At 35.7% G+C, this 19,354-nt stretch overlaps 1 pseudogene; it reads right to left on the bottom strand.

Annotated features, from left to right (window-relative positions):
* Window positions 1–1,052: 1,052 nt before the first annotated feature.
* Window positions 1,053–19,354, bottom strand: part of LOC129542291 (securin pseudogene) — a 113,122-nt pseudogene continuing 94,820 nt past the window's right edge.

The following is a 19,354-nucleotide window of genomic DNA, read 5'->3' as shown; positions in this document are numbered from 1 at the left end:
GCAGAAAGCAAAGAAGAACTAAAGAGCCTCTTGATGAAAGTGAAAAAAGAGAGTGAAAAAGTTGGCTGAAAGTTCAACATTCAGAAAACTAAGATCATGGCATCTGGTCCCATCGCTTCATGAAAAATAGATGGAGAAACAGTGGAAACAGTGACAGACATTATTTTTTTGGTCTCCAAAATCACTGCAGATAGTGACTGCAGCCATGAAATTAAAAGACATTTGCTCCTTGGAAGAAAAGTTATGACCAGCCTAGAGAGCATATTAAAAAGTAGAGACATTGCTTTCCCAACAAAATCCATCAAGTCAAAGCTTTGGTTTTTTCAATAGTCATGTATGGATGTAAGAGTTGGGCTATAAAGAAAGTTGAGCACCGAAGAATTGATGCTTTTGAGCTGTGATGTTGGAGAACACTCTTGAGAATCCCTTTGACTGCAAGGAGATCCAACCATACTAAAGTACATCAGTCCTGGATATTCATTGGAAGGACTGATTCTGAAGCTGAAACTCCAATGCTTTTGCCATGTGATGCGAAGAGCTGACTCAATGGAAAAGACCCCGATGCTGGGAAAGATTGAAGGCAGGGGAAGGGGATGACAGAGGATGAGATGGTTGGATGGCTTCACCGACTCAATGGACATGAGTTTGAATAAACTCTGGGAGTTGGTGATGGACAGGGAGGCCTGGTGTGTTGCAGTCCATGGGGTGGCAAAGAGTCGGACACGACTGAGCGACTGAACTGAAATGTTTTTATTGATTTATTATGGCTCTTTCCTGTTGCCATGGTTCTTGGCTAGAGTTGAAAGAGGAACTCTGGCCAGTGGTCTTCTTGAATATAGATATGGTAGTAAGGCATGGATGCACAGATTCTTCCCATAATTATCTGGAAGATATGTCAGTTCTCTGAATGACATCAGTAAAACCTGCACGGATTATGGGGAGGAGCAGGTGGAGAACCTAGTCAAAATTTGCTTTATTTTTTTTTTTAACAAAGAATTGCTTTATTAATACAAACTATTAATACATACCCAAACTATAAAGTGCTAAGAAATTTAAATATCTAAGTCACAGCAAACAGGTGGCAATTCAACATCCAGAGTCGACAGAATGCTTGAGGGAGACTGCAATAGATTAGACTCCCACAGTGGAGGAGGCATCTTCAGAGGCAAAGGGGGGCCCACGTGTAACCGCTGCTCAAGCTCCCTCTCCTCATCAAGTATCATGAGAGGCACTCTATTCAAGGGGAGGTGTGGGATCTGGTGCTCCTCAGGCAGGTCAAAACTCTCAAAATCTAATGGATTGAAGGGAAATAATTTTTCTATTTCTGGATAGGTGTCATCTGCGGCAGGAACTGAACTTTTTGCTTTAACAGTCTTCTCAGTAATCTTTTTGGTAGAGAAAGTTGTCTGTTTCTGTTTGAGTGGTCCATTCATCTTAACTGATTTTTCTGTAGCTCTGTTGACAGTTCCCAAAGCCTTTCTGGCAGGTTTTGGTAAAGCTGGTGGAGCATCAAACATTTTGCCAACACGTGGTGTTGAAACCTGAGATCTCCCATCTAAAGCTTTGACTGAAGGCACAGATAATAGCTTCAGCCTGTCCTTAGGAGCCACATGGATGCCTGGTTCTCCATTTTCCTTATCAACATAGATCAGAGTAGCTATTCTGGATCAAGTTCGGAGTAACAGCCAAACTCTCACAAGACTCATCTCCAAAAATTTGCTTTAAAAGCAGCTGCTTCCACTTTTCAATGCTGAAATCAAGAATTTGGGTGACTGAAGGGGAGAATAATTGCTATGCTATTAATTTGCACCCTAACTGTACCTTTAGGCTGGTGGCCTAAGGAAATATCTGTTATGTTATGTTTACATTTTAATTAGTATAGATTAGGCATTGTGGGAATTCACAGTTTGTCAGCCAACACTGTAAGTGGCATTATGACAATCTGCCTTTGGAAGTGCTGAAAAAATATTCCCTTTAGAACAAGAGATTTTTGCTCCTTTCTTCACATTGCACATAGAAAATTGCTTCTATTAGACTAATCTTGCCACAGAAAATGTTGATTAATTTAAAGAGTAGCTTTTCGGAAGCAGAGTAATACACAGACATTATGTAGCTTCATTTGGTTCCCTTGCAATATCTGTAAGTTTTTAATTGAAATGCATGAGACAATATCAGTATTTAGCAGGGTTTGAATATGTTTAGCCTGAGTATGTTTAAATGTTAGTCTCCTTTACCACCTTTTGGAGTAAGCCCAAATTCTTTATTTATCAAGGGAAGAAAGTGAACATCAAAGTAGAAATGACTTGTCTAAAGTATTTAGGATGATAACAGTGATAGTATATGGACTACATTTCAGATTATAGCAGCAGTTTTAACAATTCAAAAGTTAAGCAGACAGTAAAGATGTACATTTTATACAAAATGACAACTAAATTTTCTGCTGTTAAAATATTTTGAATGGGTGTAACACCTGCAGTGAAATGCTCCACTAAAGAGGAGGATTTTGTTTCCATTTCAACTTCTGCATTAATATCAAAGAGATCTTGTCAATTAACTGAAACTTAGGAACACATTTTTATCTATTAAACAGAGATTAAAAAATCTCTTTCTCACAGATGGCAATGAGGCTTAAATGAGAAAATGAGGTGAAATCATTTTGCAATGGCGAAGAGGAAAATAAATTTTAGTTATATCATTGTAGTTGTTGAACATGTATAGTTAGGATAAGCATAAGAAAGTGCTACTTTTAACAGAGAGTGATAAATGCACAAAACGGTTAAAACTCAAGCTAGACAATGCTAAAAATGACTTTGTAAGATTATTTAAATATTCAAAGTAAAAGATTCATGATGAATAACAATGGGAAATGAATTAGGGTAAATTTCTGGTTTTCTGAGAATAATGTTATCAAAACAGTACTTATTTAAATGCTTTGTAAATGTGTAATTGGCTAAATATTCTTGATTAATTGTTACAATATTGTATAAAATAGCCTTGTGCCAGTTCCAAATGTCAATAGAGCCTATTGAGAAACACTGGAAAAAGAGCTGAGAGGATGTGCAGCTCGTTGAAGTCAACACACGCCTTTGACTTCATATCTAAAGCCTGTGTCATTTCCCCCACCGGTAATAAAAAAGAAAAGAAGAAATGAAGGCTAATATTGTAAACATGTATGGACAAGTTCCCATGCATATAATACAGATTCTCCATTTTTACTACTCCAAGTTACAAGAAGAGACAAAAAGAGGAAATTTCAGAAAGAATATGTTCACTACCAGACCTGTTTACATGGCGATATGGAAGAGGGACGGAGTTATACCAGAGAATTCAAGAGGTCTATTTATTTTAAATTTCCTTTCATCTTTCCTTATTTTTCTCCTTCCTTCTTCTTTTTCTTTTCTTTGAAGATACTCATGTAATTACTTTGATAGCTGCAGTGATGATTGGTAGGGCAAGTACCTCATTATGAACTTAAATTCATTCTTTTAGGTCCTTGAGAATTTATACTTTATTCTGCCATCAATTCCCAGATATGCGGAGGAAATACAAGAATTTAAACTTCTAGCTATTTTTGTTTTATGGAATTTATCTTGAAAACCTCTTCTAAGAAACTCAAGGAACATCAATTTATGTTGCTACATATTTTTTCAAAGCTATGTGTGTAAAATGCAGTGCATAATATCTACCCAGGGTAAAAACTATATGATAATTTTAACTTAAAGGAAGAAAAACTCTCCCTTTTCTCTCTATGTAGAGGAAAACTAGAATGTACGTATCCCATAATAAGTAGGAATAATAGGATCAAAACATAACAATAAACATTTTTCCTTTATTCTCATCACTTTTCAGTTTTTAGCAATTAATTATGAATAGTAATCCTGAAATTGCTACAAATAACTCAAATAAATAACAATTTTTACTTATCTAAATAATACACAGATACTAGGAAGCATTTTGTTTTTTTGCTTTAAAAATTTACGACAATACACAGACCACATGAAACAACTACTCTACACATAAATCTTACGTTGGCTTATAATCTGTTTGTTTTATCACTCAATGGAAAGGCTGGTGAGACAAAAGAAACTGCCTTTACTATTAGTGCTGGAAAAGTCAGTTTCTAATCTCATTTCTGTATAATTACCTCACTTGGGTCTTTGATCCTCTGAATTTTAACAGGCCTCAATCTCATTTGATGTGAGATCAGTGTATGAATGATTCCAGCTCTAAAGGCACATATTTTACACATCTATATAAAACTTTATATATATATATATTAACAGGGGCTTACCAAATGGCTCAGATGTTAAGGAATCTGCCATCTGAGCAGAAGACCCAGGTTCCATCCCTGGTGAGGAAGATTACCTGGAGAAGGGCATGGCAACCCATTCCAGTATTTTTGCCCAGAGAATCCGTGAACAGAGTAGCCTGGCAGGCTACAGACCACGCAAACACAAAGAGTCAGACATGACTGAACTATTAACACACATACACACGCACACCTGTATATATACTAACAGGGGCTTCCCTGGTGACTCAGACAGTAAAGAACCTGCCTGCAATGCCGGAGAACTGGGTTGATCTCTGGGTTGGAAAGATACCATAGAGAAGGGAATGGCTACCCACTGTAGTATTCTTGCTTGGAGAATTCATAGACAGGGGAGCCTGGCAGGCTACAGTCCATGCAGTCACAAAGAGTTGGATATGACTGAGCAACTAACAATGTAAATTAACAGAATCCTTTGAATATAAGAATTCTCCCTTCTTTTACATTAAAAAAAGAAACTTTCACTTAGAAGTTGATTGAAACTCACTGACAAGAGTGCCTATGCATTAAATAATACATTTTATATATATATATATATATATATATTTTGTTAAATCCAGTAGATTCTGTAAACATTTGAAAAAACTGCAATACATACAACTGTGTTATTTATTCAACAGAAATAATGCTTTGTGCTTTTTTGGCTTCATTTAGACCAAATGTGACCAGATGATCAGGCACCATGAAATATTTTCTTTAGATCATGCTGAATTTTTAACAGTTGAGTTAATTTTCAAAAATTCAATTTATTCAGCTAAAATATTGTAGATTTATAAATTCTTTTGGCATGCTAAAAAACAAGCGGAACAATCATCTCCATCTTGGGTAGAGTATGTGCTTCTCCAGTTTACTTTGTCCTCCAGCTCTGTAGCTTTTCTTTTTTCTTCAGTCTGATTCACTTTTAAAACATGTTTTGCTTCTGCTTGGTCCCATAAGGCACCTAATTCTCATCCCACACTTTGATTATATTCCTCTTTATTTCATCCAGAGTCTCTTTAATTTTGTAATGACAAAATAAACTCACCTTGCTAAACTCAAATACAAATAATCCGTCTCAAATATATCAATAAAAATAATAAGGCAGAAACAAACAACTCAAATGCAAATAAAAGTAGGAAATTTACCTTTTCCCACATTAGCGACTGAACAACAACATTAACTACCTGTGGTTTTCCCATGGTTCCTTCCCCGCGTGTGTGCTAAGTCCCTCAGTTGTGCTTGACTCTTTTGTGTCCCCATGAATTATAGCCTGCCAAGCTCTTCAGCCCATAACATTTCCCAGGAAAGAATACTGGAGTGGGTTGCTATTTCCTTTTGAAGGGGATCTTCTCTACCCAGGGATTGATCCCGCGTCTCCTGCATGACAGGCAGATTCCTTACCATCTGAGCCACCAGGGAAGCCCTTCCCTTCCTGTACAGGTTCCTTTATCTTTTCTCAAGTGAAGTGATCCAGCCTCTCCCAGAACAATTCTTTAGCCTCTAACTTAATTTATGTATAGCACACTAATAACAGAAATTGTAGACAAAGTTTAGAAATGTGAATTCCTATGGCAAACAATAGGAACATTTTTTTGAATAGAAGAGGCTGTGAAAATCCATGCAAAATACATCCCATAGCTGCCTGTTTGCTCCAACAAACTGAGTCAGCCCAGAGATAGTAAATAGATTGAAACAGAATTAAAATATTACAGCTAATTGAAAATAATGATGAAAATAAACTCCATATTCCTCAAAGATTACACCAAGATTGGCAATAATATTTAATTTCAGTGGGTAAGAGACATTGAGATTTTCTTTTAATATACTGGACAGAAACTTGACATCTCCATTTATACTTCATGCTTTTTGTGTCCCAGTCTAGGAAATACTTCTTTCAAAACACAAGATGCTTACCCATTTGGTATTTTCCCATGTTTTAGAGGGCTTCCCTTGTGGCTCAGCTGGTAAAGAATCCGCCTGCAATGTGGGAGACCTAGGTTCCATCCCTGGACTGGGAAGATACCTTGGAAATGGGAAAGGCTATTCACTCCAGTACTCTGGCCTGGAGAATTCCATGAACGACAGTCCATGGGGTTGCAAAGAGTCAGACACGACTGAGTGACTTTCACTTTCATGTTTTAGAGATTCTTACTTTTTGTTTACATATATGATTAATCTTGATCAGTCCTGAAATAAATTTTCATTTGCAGTGTAAGACAGAAATCAGTCTCTTTTTCCTATTTTTCCCCATTGATATATTCATTTTTCTAGCACAACTTATTGAAAACAGTGTCTCTTTCACATAAGTTCAGTTCAGTTCAGTCGCTCAGTCATGTCCGCCTCTCTGCGACCCCATGAATCACAGCACGCCAGGCCTCCCTGTTCATCACCAACTCCCGGAGTTCACTCAAACTCATGTCCATTGAGTCGGTGATGCCATCCAGCCATCTCATTCTCCGTCGTCCCCTTCTCCTCCTGGGTGCTTTTGTTGAAAATCCCCTGATCATATACGTATTAGTCTCTTTTCAAATTTTCCATTGTTTTATTAATTTTTTATATTCTCAAGTCAGTATCATATAATTTTGATTGCTATAGCTTTTTTAACAAAGTCTTGAATCAGATAGTATAAAGCCTCCAAACTTGTTTACTTTTGACTGTTCTAGGTACTTCAAAGTACCTTTAAAGCTTTAAAGTAACTTAAAGCTTGCCAAATGTATCTTAACTAAAAATATTTCAAATTAATTTTACACTAAATTTAAATATAAAGTACAATGCAATTTTTGTAAATATTTAATGCAGTTAATTTGCATCTCAATGAAAAAATACATGTAACAATAAAACTAACAGAAATACTGTTGCGATAGAAGTGTTCATGAATTCTGAAATATAGAGAGTCAAAGAGGTGTCTTGATTTCAATTAATATTTGTTATTAAGAGTAATTATTTGTAATTATTATTCAGGTTATTTCTAACAAAGCAGAATGTAAACAAACAGTTAAGCTTAGCACAGAGTGGTCCTTAGTCAATTTGTCAATATACAGGACATTGACTGGCTGCCAAACTATTATATGCCTCAGGAGGTGTTAAGATGAGCTTCAATTTTTATATGATAATTGGAAATTTCAGAACCTAGTGTTCCATCAGTAAGCAAAGATGGATCTGTCCAAAGATATGATAACAATTTTGCAAAAAATTGCTGGTGAGTACAGATATCTAGCAAAGTTTAGCAAGTTCAAGTGACAGAAAAACTGCAAGAATAGGAAAATAATTTTTAAAATATATAGAATCATTCAATTACTTGTGATCTGTTGGAAACTGTCATTTTTCTAAATATTATCAAATTTCATTCTAAACCCATGGGAAAGAAACATGAAGCAAAAAATCACTAGGTCAATTATAGCTTATTTCATGTGTTATATTTCAACATCTGTAGCATGGAGAAAGAGCTTGAGTATTTGAATACTATTGACAAAACTTGACAAAGTTATTAATATAACATTTAATATAATACTTGTATTTCCTAAGCCCCCAAATAAGTGAGCATTTAATAAACATTCAAATACGGTTTTGCTTATTAAATACACATTTTAATAAAACTTTTTGGTCATGTTACTGAGGCATTTTTGTGTGTCTCTAATGAAAATAATCATATCATTCAAATTAATATTTATTCACAATTAATAATGATGCTATATCTTAGTGACAAGGAAAAGCATGCATATATAAAAAGTGGCATCACATTAATTAATCATGTATGTAATTTTCATTTGACAAATCTTTGTTGAGGATCTCATGTATGGGAATATCATATATGCTGTAGATGTAGCATACATACATAGCATATCATATATGCCTACATACTAGGGAAGAAAAAACAGTTTTTTCTTAAAGACATTGTACTTGAATGGGTAGAAAGTTTATTCATTAGAGCATATAATAAAATAGGAAATGCTCTCAAGCCAAATTACATTTACCTTTCAAGATTTATCTTTCCTCTAAAGTATTCCATATACTTTATACCTCTTAAAAATCTGTTTATTGTTCAAGATTTTCAACAATAAACCTTTGGCATGAGCCAAAATAATTTTCATCCTACACAGGATCTGATATTTTATTACTTTGAAATAAGATTAATATTGTAGTAATTGATAAAATCCGTGAGTAAAAGTTAGTTATTTGGAGTGTAAGAAAAATAACTTTCTAGGTAGAGCAAAAAGAGGATCATCAGCCTTCAGGCAGAAAAATGGCTGGGTTTATTTGAAAGCCAAAGTAAGACAATGTAGTGTTACCACTCAGTTGTGTCTGACTCTTTGCAACCCCATGGACTGTAACCCTCTAGGCTCCTATGTCCATGGCATTCTCTAGGCAAGGATTCCGAAGTGGTTGCCATTCCCTTCTCCAGGGGATCTTCCCAACCCAGGGATAGAACTCAGGTCTCCTGCATTGTAGGCGGATTCTTTGCTATCTGAGCAACCAGGGAAGCTCAAGACAAGGTAAGGTCAGTCTATAGAGCGCTTCATAAAAAGTGTGGGTTTATTATGAATTTGTATCAGTTTTCCAGAGTAGCTGAAACAAAAATATCAAAAACTGTGTAGTTTAAAAGAACAGAAATATATTCTTTCACAGTTCTGAAAGCCAGAAGTTCAAAATCAAGGTATCAATGGGGTTCATTCTTTCTGAGAGCTCTGAGAGAGTCTGGTGTATGCCTCTCTCCTTGCTTTTGGTGATAATCCAAAATCCTTGGTATTCACATGGGCATCTTTCCTTTGTGTCTGTTTATCTGAATTTCACTTTTATAAGGACAATGGTCGTATAGTATTATGTCCACTCTATGCCAATATGACCTCATTTTAACCCAGATAGCAAATCAGTCACATTTAAAAAAAGTCTAGTACCTATTACTCAATATATAACATTTTAGATTCCCATCCTGTGATTATTCAATCAAACACTATCAAGATACTGGTATGGAAGAAATTTGCAGAGGGAATTAAAGTCTCAAGTCACTTGACTTTAAATATAGAGACTATCTGGATGGGTCTAGCCCAATCAGACTGAGAAGGCAATGGCACTCCACTCCAGTACTCTTGCCTGGAAAATCCCATGGACATAGGAGCCTGGTGGGCTGCAGTCCATAGGGTCACTAAGAGTCGGACACAACTGAGTGACTTCACTTTCACTGTTCACTTTCATGCATTGGAGAAGGAAATGGCAACCCACTCCAATGTTCTTGCCTGGAGAATCCCAGGGACGGTGGAGCCTGGTGGGCTTCCGTCTATGGTGTTGCACAGAGTTGGACATGACTGAAGCGACTTAGCAGCAGCAGCAGCAGCCCAATCAGATGAATCCTTTAAAAGCAAAGAATTTGCTCCATATATGATCAGAAGAGGGAGTTAGATTTTAAAAGCACATGGGGAAGTCAACGCACTGTTGTTGACTCTGGAGATGGCAGGGCCACATGCAAGAACTGGAGATCTGTCTCTACATGCTGCTAGGGTAACAGCTGGCAAGGGACAAAAACCTCAGACATACAAACCTTACAGAAATGAATTATCCCAACAAGAATGAATCTAGAAGAGGATTCTTCTCCAGAACCTATAGAAAAGAGCCTCACGACACTTTGATTTTGGCCTTGTCAGACCCTGAGTAGAAAATCCAGCCCCACCATAGTAAACTTACAACTTAAGAAACTATGAGGTTATAAATTATTTTTAAACCACTAAGTCTGTAGTCATGTGTTACCCCACAGTAGAAAATAAATACAATTTTGTCCAGTGATTTAGACTCATCTCTTTGCATGGTTATTCTTTCCCACAATAAATATAGCAGTATTGCCATGAAAGAAAATTTTAGTTTCAATTTTTTTCCTTATAATTTCCTACTTGAATTCCTTTAAAAAAAAAAAAACAAACTTATCCAAGTAAGGCTTAAAGTACTGTCACAAATTCCTACTATATAAAAATTTGATGTTGTAGAAATACAACATGTGATATGGGAAATGTTGTATATAGTATGTGGTAGACTATGTTTCCTCTTCTTATAACTGAATATACTTTGACCGCCTGATGCAAGGAGCTGATTCATTAGAAAATACCCTGATGCTGGGAAAGATTGAAGGCAGGAGGAGAAGGGGACGGCAGAGGATGAGATGGTTGGAAGGCAACAGCGACTCAGTGGACATGAATTTGAGCAAGCTCCAGGAGATGGTGAAGGACAGGGAAGCCTGGAGTGCTACAGTCCAGAGAGTCACAAAGAGCCAGACACGACTGAGTAACTGAACACCAAGGATTTGGGGTTATCACCAGAAGCAAGGAGAGAAGCATAAACCAGACTCTCTCAGTTGTCACCAGCACTTCCCTGAAGCACCTGAATAACTAAAAAATGTTAAAACTTAGCCAGCCTTTATAGAAAAAAAAGTAATTAAGAATGACTTACTTTCTTTAAACTACTTTCTTGTTAATAAATTTTAAAAACTCATGGAAATTTCTATAAAATACCACACTTAAGCCAAAATAGGATTTATATTTTTCTAAATGTAGACTTCATAGGTTTCATTTAAATATAGCCTGGAATTTATTTCAGTTTTATTTACAACATGAAATTTTATTTACCTGTTAAGCAGTGGCATCACCGACTCTGTGGGCATGAGTTTGAGTGTACTCCGGGGGTTGGTGATGGACAGGGAGGCCTGGCGTGCTGTGATTCATGGGGTCGCGGAGAGTCGGACACGACTGAGCGACTGAACTGAACTGAACTGAACTGTTAAGCAGTAAAACTATAACAACAAAAAAGACAAGGAAATACCAATAGAAATACAGCCTAGGACATAATTTTATATAAGACATTGAAAAACTGTTTCCTTACTGAGCAACATGATCAGTTTCAAATATAATTATAACAGCTACTAAATTACTATGCATATAAGTTAGTTTCTTAGTCTCTTAATAGACCCCTATATATATATTTATAAAGTGTTTTTTTTTAATGAAATTTACCTTTTTACTATGAAACCTGTCTTCTCTCTCTTTTTTTTTTGCACAAATAACCAATTCTAGATCCAACTTAAGCACAGAAACTGAAATAAGGTCAGTTTTCTCCTTGTTCTTGATGCTTGTTAGGCAAGAAAATGCTTGTTCACTTATGTAAGATGTTGAAAACTACAGCAAAATATTGGTTTCATTCCTGAATATACTTCTTCTTCAGAGTTACAGAACTTGAATAGGGACAGATTAGCAAATTTAATCTTAAATATATGATCAGACTGCGCCTCACAAAATTCTTCCTGTTGTCTGAGTCTAGATCTCAGTCTGAGCAGAAGAGTCAGAAAAAGGTCCTCCCCATTCATATTTCTGTATTTAAAGAGAGGGAACACCCTGTTCAGTTCTTTCCTATAGGTCTTGCAGGTGGTTTTCAACAACTCCTGACACTGATTCTGTTTCATATCCTCAAGCCCAAGTGAGAGTAGAAATATTTTAATATCCTTTTGCAGCTCATTTTTAAAAAAGATTCTGTTTCCTTATAGAACACTTTCTGCAAGACCTCACAAAGACCTGTTAGACAGTGTGGAAACACATCTGCTATGCAGGACAGTTTTGGCAGCCATAGTTTACCTTGAAATTTTCCACTGAATCAAATGTACTGTATTCTTTAATGCATCTTCTAGTTCACCTCTTGGTTGAAACACCCTGTTGAGCACTGCTCCTCTGCTAACCCACTGGATTTCTGTGTGTAGCAAATTTATGCACTGCTTGAAAACCATTTGTACACCCATTTTAAAAGTCTCATGTAAAACTGATGTCTGTTTAATAAAGTATTTTTGTAGCATCGTTCAAAACTTCTCTTTAAAGATTTTACCTTCAAGAACTTTTGTCACCAGCGCTTCTCAATGAAGAAAGCATTGTTGTGATTACCTTGAGATTTTCTTTCATTTAAAGATCTATAAAACCTCTAGTGGAGCCAAGCATTGAGGAGCACCTTCAGCGCAAATGTCAACACAGTTCCTCCAAAACAGATTCTTTGTTTGCAGATAAGAGGGAAAACATTAAAAACATCTTGGCCTTTGCTTGTTTCAGTCTGCTCTTTGCAGTAGGAAAAAAAAATTTCTTGAATCTCACCATCATTCACAAATCTTACAAATGCTACAACATGACATTTACTGGGGAAATCTCAAGACTCATCAACCTGGTAAAGGAGCTGTTGTTTTTCATATTATTACATAAAACTTCTTCGGCATGATGTGATATGATACTAACATGTCTATTTTACTGTTTGAAAGTGGAACCTTTCCAAAACCTCATACTGCATCTTGTCCTAGCATTTTAATCTCTCTCATTTTACATGCTGACATTATTAGATTCTCACCAGTTGTGTGACTTTTCCTTCTCGGGGAATAAGTTTGGTTACTAAATTACTTGCTTCCTGAGAGTTTTCAGTAATGTGCCTTTTTAAAATGAAAACTTTAGTTTGCGGTGCTAATATCTGTTTAAAATAATCAGCACCTTTAAGTGTCAGAAGGCTGTACCTTGTAATGAAGTATATTTTCAATTTTGCTGGTGCCATTTCTGAATTTTTAGATTATTTGCCACACAGTGGAACAGGAGACAGGATTGTTGCCCAGGAAAAGCCAAAGGATAACAAACTTTCATTGTAACAGCAGTTTTTTTGTTTTGTTTTTTGTTGTTGTTTTATTGTGCGTTTGTCTTTGTTATATTTCTGAAATGATCCAAAAGATTATAATTGACCATTATCATCCTTTTGGAGTTGTTCACTGGCTTAGACATAGAATTCTCTTCTTTCTTTGACACCTCATCTTCAGAAACCATTGCACTTAGCACTCAGACATCTTTATTTTTTAAAAAAAGGCTAATGAGATAAAAACAGAAGTGTATCATAAAAGAAAATTGCAGAAGATAAAATATGAAAACCTCACAACACACTTCATTTCTAACCTACACAATCCACATTATGCAACAGTCACAAAATAACAAAGTATGAGAGTGAGTAGCCAGTTGCAACATATAGAAATTCTTTTGAATTAAGCTTTCCCTCTGACTTTCCTTTAGCCTGTGATAGCATGTTTGCTCTCGTGATTTTCCTAAATCGGTGGGTGCTACCTAACAGGAGGTTAGGGTCACTGATTTGAAAGGTACAGTGTAAACAGACTTGCCTACATGGCCTCAAAACTGAGAATGAGCACAACCAAATGAGCACAGTGTTTTTGTACACTGCTATCTGGGAGTGGAGAAAAACTGAAAACCTGACAATGGGGCTGCTCCATCACTGTGAGCACTAAGATCTTGCACAAAGTACAAAAACATTTCTTTTTTGCATGATGATCAGTCTCACTACCCACAACCATATCTCACCTAAACCAGGCAACTAGGTTGAGAAATTTTATTGTAAACCCACATGAAATAATATCATTACATATCATCGTATTTCTATTTATCAGTATAATTCATGTTAATTATTATAGCTTTGTTTCAGCATATATGTTTGATATTTGAGTGTATCATTTTAAGTTCTAAAATATAAATAAAATCATATACACATTATTTGAAAAATAATCTATTCTATGAATTGTCCAGTAACTATCCATAATGATTTAGAGCCAAGAAATGTAAAATCATGTTGAAGATAATGTGGGGAAACTCACATCTGTATGGATGCTGTACCACAAATCAAGTAAAAGGAAAGAACAGTAACGTTGGGTAGGCAGCTTCATCAAGATTGTTTCTATTTTAATGCATGCTATTGGCATTCTAGCAGTACAAGCAAGTCTTCAATAGCAGAACCTCCTTTATTATTTTTGTCATAAATTCTTATTTTTTTTCCTTCTTTCTTACCACTTGGAAAGTTATTCAGGCATTTTATGAGATAAGGTTTTATGAAACTCTATACTGTACATATCATTACAACTAAATCTTATTTTACTGTCCTTCTCAAAAAGTGAAACTACAAACTGGCACTAGATTAATCAAGTCACAGCCATACTCCCTATTGAACTGAAGATATCAAAACCTCACTAAATCATAATACGGATCCTGTAGCACAAACATCAAAGCAGAATTTGTTTATAATTGTAGACCCCAACCCCATCATAGGTGCCAGTCATCTTGTCCATTACTAGCTAGTTTTCAAGGTCAGAAAAGTATTTAATAATGTCCTCAATGTTGGCAAATATTCTAAAGTCCATCTGAGATTAAGTTTTGCAGATGTGATTTAACTGGAATAAAATTACATGCAAAGCAAGTAAGACTAATTATCAAACTGGCACTCTACAATTAATCAAAATGTATTGAAAGACTTCAAGTTAGGTCTTATTGCTGTCTTTTTATTTGTATTTTCTAAGTTCCTAATATTGAGCCAATTACACTGTAAGAATTGCCTTCAAAATTATTGATACACCTTGTTCTCAATCTGACTGCAAACAGAATCATGAGTAAAAATTAAAACTAAGGAACAAATATGTAATTACCAGAACCCACCCTAAAACAACAGATCAGGCTGTTTAACACTATGGACCAAAACAGATTTTATAAAGCTCTGCAAGTGATGAAGCACAGACAGAACTGAAAATCTCCAGACCAAATAATGTAAACATTTAAATCCCATATTTGTACAATTAGCAAATAAGCTACATTCCTTGCAGTTCTGTCAGTGCCAGTGGTAGCTTGATGAGTCATTCACTGATTCATTCATTCATTTAATCAGGAATTCATGCATGAAATTGTAATTAAATGACTGTTGCATACATTATATTCCAGGAAATGGAAATACAATAATGAATTAGGCATGGTTCCAATTCTCAAGAAGATCGTGTTATGAAAGCCAAACACATTAAAAAATTATAATGCAAAGTGGTAAGTGCAGTCACAGAAGTACTGCAATGCAAAAAAAAAAAAAAAAAGCAATGTGTCAAGTGTAATCACAGGCTATTCCAAGACACTAGAAAGGAAGGTTGTTTAGAGATTTTAGGGTCTTGAAGTATGATTTATACCTATTTAAAAAAAAATGCATGGAAAGGATGAAAGCATCTTCAGAAAAAGCAATAGCAAATGCAAGGGCATAGAAGAGTAAGAATTGGATATGGTTGAATAGCACACATTTGTTTAGAGATTATGAGAGATGGGTATGGAAATAAAAGGCCTTGAATACCATGTTGATGTCATGTTGGGAATTTTTAACTCCATTGGCCAGTTAATAACTTCTAGGTCAGTTACATAACCATCTGAATTCAAAGAGAGGTAAAGTAAAAGAAAAGAAATTAAGAAAAAGAAGAGCAAAGAAAAAAAATAGAATAAAAAGAAGATGAATGTGACCCACACTATCAGTTTTGTAGTTTTTCAAGTAAGATTAGGAAATAGCAACATCTTTATTAGTCCATTATTTCACAACCAAAAAACCATGTTAAAATCATAAAAGTGGAAAATAACATCAAAATTCACAGTTGTTTGATGAATTGAACATAATCAGTTTCATGCACAACTTGTGACATTGTCCTTTTTGTTCTCTTCTGTCTAAAGACAAGTAAAAATTTCATCAGAGTTTTGGGAATCACTTGGGGGACTTGGAAACTTAAATCTGGGACAAAACTAGATTTTATTTTTATCAAATCAATTCTATCATAGTGGAAGTAAGTGTGATAGGGGACAAGATGATTTCTTTTCTCACAAATCGTTAAGACTGCATTTGGGTCAAGTTTGTCCTTCTAAAATTTTTAACTTCTTTTAGCCAGAGGGTATAATTTAAAGCATTATCTTTTAGAACCAAATTGTTTGGATCAGGTTCATTAATTTACCATCCTCTTCAGGAGGACAAAACTCCTTGTTTCAAATCATTAACGGTGGACTAGTAATCACATGGAAAAAAAATCCAATATGCAGTAGCATATTTTAAATGATTGGTTGAATATATAAGGATCAATATGTTATATGCCTGAGTGCTTAGTTGCTTGCCCAGTTGTGTCTAACTCTCTGCGACCCTATGGACTATAGCCTGCAAGGCTTCTTTGTCCGTAGGATTCTTCAGGCAAAATAACTGGAGTGGGATAACGTTTCCTCCTCCAGGGCAATAAGTAAGTTAAATAAAAAATAAGAAACCAAAATTAGCTCTCTCTGACTTTTTTCACTTTAAAACAAAATAAGTTTATTGTTCTTATCCCTAATAGATCTTTAAAAATTTTAGCAAGCTCACTTAATGGGAAAACAATGCTTTCTGAAACCACCAAATGAATTCTGTCTTTTACACTACAGCATGTATAGCCTTTGACTGTTCTGTAAGGTTCTTTTCCAGAGGTCTAATTACTCGCAGGGCTTCCCTGGTGTCTCAGGTGGTAAAGAACCCACCTGCAATGTGGGAGACCTGGGTTTGCTCCCTGGGTTGGGAAGATCCCCTGGAGGGGGGCATGGCAACTCACCCCAGTATTCTTGCCTGGAGAATCCCCATAGACAGAGGAACCTGCCAGGCTACAGCGCATGGGGTCATAAAAAGTCAGACACGTCTGAGTGACTAAGCACAGCACAGCAATTACTTGAGAAGAGTACAAGGAGCTAAGGTTAACATGCACTTTAATAAAATTTTGCTCCAAGTACAGTTGGCAAAAGTAATACATGACATTAAATTCTATATGCCCTATGTGAAAATGTATGGCTAATGTATCTTTCTTAGCTATCTGACTGTATTAACCTTTCACAATTAAAGATACATGACAAAGAAAACACTCCAAAGAAAATGTCAGGATTATAAATCTATCATTTCTGGTTGTAGATGAGATAGACTTGATCAAGTTGGAAAGTAATAACTGTGTCATTCATGAAAGTGGATCACTCTCATGCTGAATAGTATTTTGCTGTTGCTACTGCTGCTAAGTCACTTCAGTCGTGTCCGACTCTGTGCGACCCCATAGACGGCAGCCCACCAGGCTCCATCATCCCTGGGATTCTCCAGGCAAGAACACTGGAGTGGGTTGCCATTTCCTTCTCCAAAGCGTGAAAGTGAAAAATTGAAAGTGAAGTTGCTCAGTCGTGTCCTACTCTTAGCGACCCAATGGACTTCAGCCCACCAGGCTCCTCCGTCCATGGGATTTTCCAGGCAAGAGTACTGGAGTGGGGTGCCATTGCCTTCTCCCGAATATTATTTTACTTAATTATCCAACAGCTAGCTTAATAAAAGTGAAGTAAAAATTTCTAAGTATACAAATTCAAGTTTTTCCAACAGACTCCTAGATTTTTAAATAAGTTACCATAAAATCTACTTCCCTATATACTTTTGCAGATCTTAACTATTTTATTAATAACTAATTGTGCATATTTTTATCTTTATTTCTATTCATTAATACTATAGGCTGTAGACATTCAGTAAAGCTAAGTGATTATTCATGGGAGTAAAATATATCCATCATACATATTTGTGAGCCGAGAGAGGAAATATTTTCAAACCAATTCTTAGAATTCTCCTGGTTAAGAATGGAAAATAGCTGCCTAAATGCCAGTGAACTACAGAAACCATATTTGCCAAAAGCCCTCATTGGAGAGTGAGACTCTTATAACCTCTCTTCTCTTCTAGAAATGCTCTCCCAAAATGACCTTAGTTCCTTTTTTTTTCTTTAATTTACTTTAAACTTTTAAGGATGATTGTTAATCTAGTCTTATAGAAATACTCAACTCCTTATTCTGAAGTAACATATATATATATATATATACATATATAATAAGTACATGTACATATATACACACATCATATAATACATGTATATCCATAAATACCACATAATACATAATATATTAATAATAATTCCATAATACATTATACATATATAATACGACATATTTATTTATATATTATATATTTATTATGTATTATATGCTAGATGCTTATACGTAAGTATATAGTATATATTTAATATAATTTATGGATATATACATGTATTACACAATAAGCACATATATTTAATACAATAAAAATGAACATTACTTTGTTATAATGTGCATTATTACTTTGTTATAATGTGGATTAGAGTGCTGAATGACCATTTTTTAAATATCAAATAATATGCTTTAGAATCATAGAACATTCTTCAATCTCCCCAAGTGCTAGTTGCTCAGTCTTGTCTGACGCTTTGTGACCCCATGTGACCCCATGGAGCCGACAGGCTCCTCTGTCCATGGAATTCTCCAGGCAAGAATACTAGAGTGGGTAACCATTCTCTTCTCCAGAGGATCTTCTTGACCCAGGGATCAAATCCAGGTCTCTTGCATTGCAAGCAGGTTCCTTAACGTATGAGCCCCCAGGGAAGCCTTCTCAATCTCCCCAAATTAAAACATAAATATGTTGTTAAATATAAAATTTGAGTAAACATAAATCACTTTTGCCAGCCATGACTAGTGTAAGCAACACAGAATATTGTCCTACTCAGTGTGGGCTGCTATAGCAAAATAACATAGACGAGGTGACTTAACCAACAGATATTTATTTCTCATGGTTCTGGAAGCTGAGAAGTCCACGATTAAGTTTCCCGGTGAGAACATGCTTCTTTTTACATACACTCCCTTCTCACTTTGTCCTTATGTGGTAGAGAAAGAGAGAGTGCTCTGGTTTCTCTTTCTGTTCTTTGAAGGATCCTAATACCATTATGAAGTTCCCACCTGCATGATCTCATCTAATCCTAATGACTTCCCAAAGGCCTTACCTCCAAATACTATAACACTGGGGGACAGGGCTTTAGTATGTGAACTGTGGGGATACAACACTAAGTCAACAGAAAAAATCTTTAGACAAATTTAGTTTAAGGCTTTATTTCATTAGAAAAAGAGTAGCTCACAGGTAAGACAGAAATCTTATCAGCTAGGATTCCATTATTTTCCCTGGAAAGTTACAAATTAATATAAAACAAGTGCCCTGGGAACTTCCATGTGGTGCAGTGATAAAGAACCCGCCTGCCAAAGCAGGAGACACAAGAGATGAGGTTTCTGTTCCTGCGTTGGGAAGATCCCCTGAAGTAGGAAATGGCAACCCACTCCAGTATTCTTGATGGAAAATCCCATGCAC

Source organism: Moschus berezovskii, chromosome 19 (assembly GCF_049115385.1).
Source record: "Moschus berezovskii isolate FMDL1 chromosome 19, NW_MosBer_1.0, whole genome shotgun sequence".
NCBI lineage: Eukaryota > Metazoa > Chordata > Mammalia > Artiodactyla > Moschidae > Moschus > Moschus berezovskii.
Note: the sequence above shows the minus strand (reverse complement) of the source record. Positions and strands in the feature narration are given on the sequence as shown.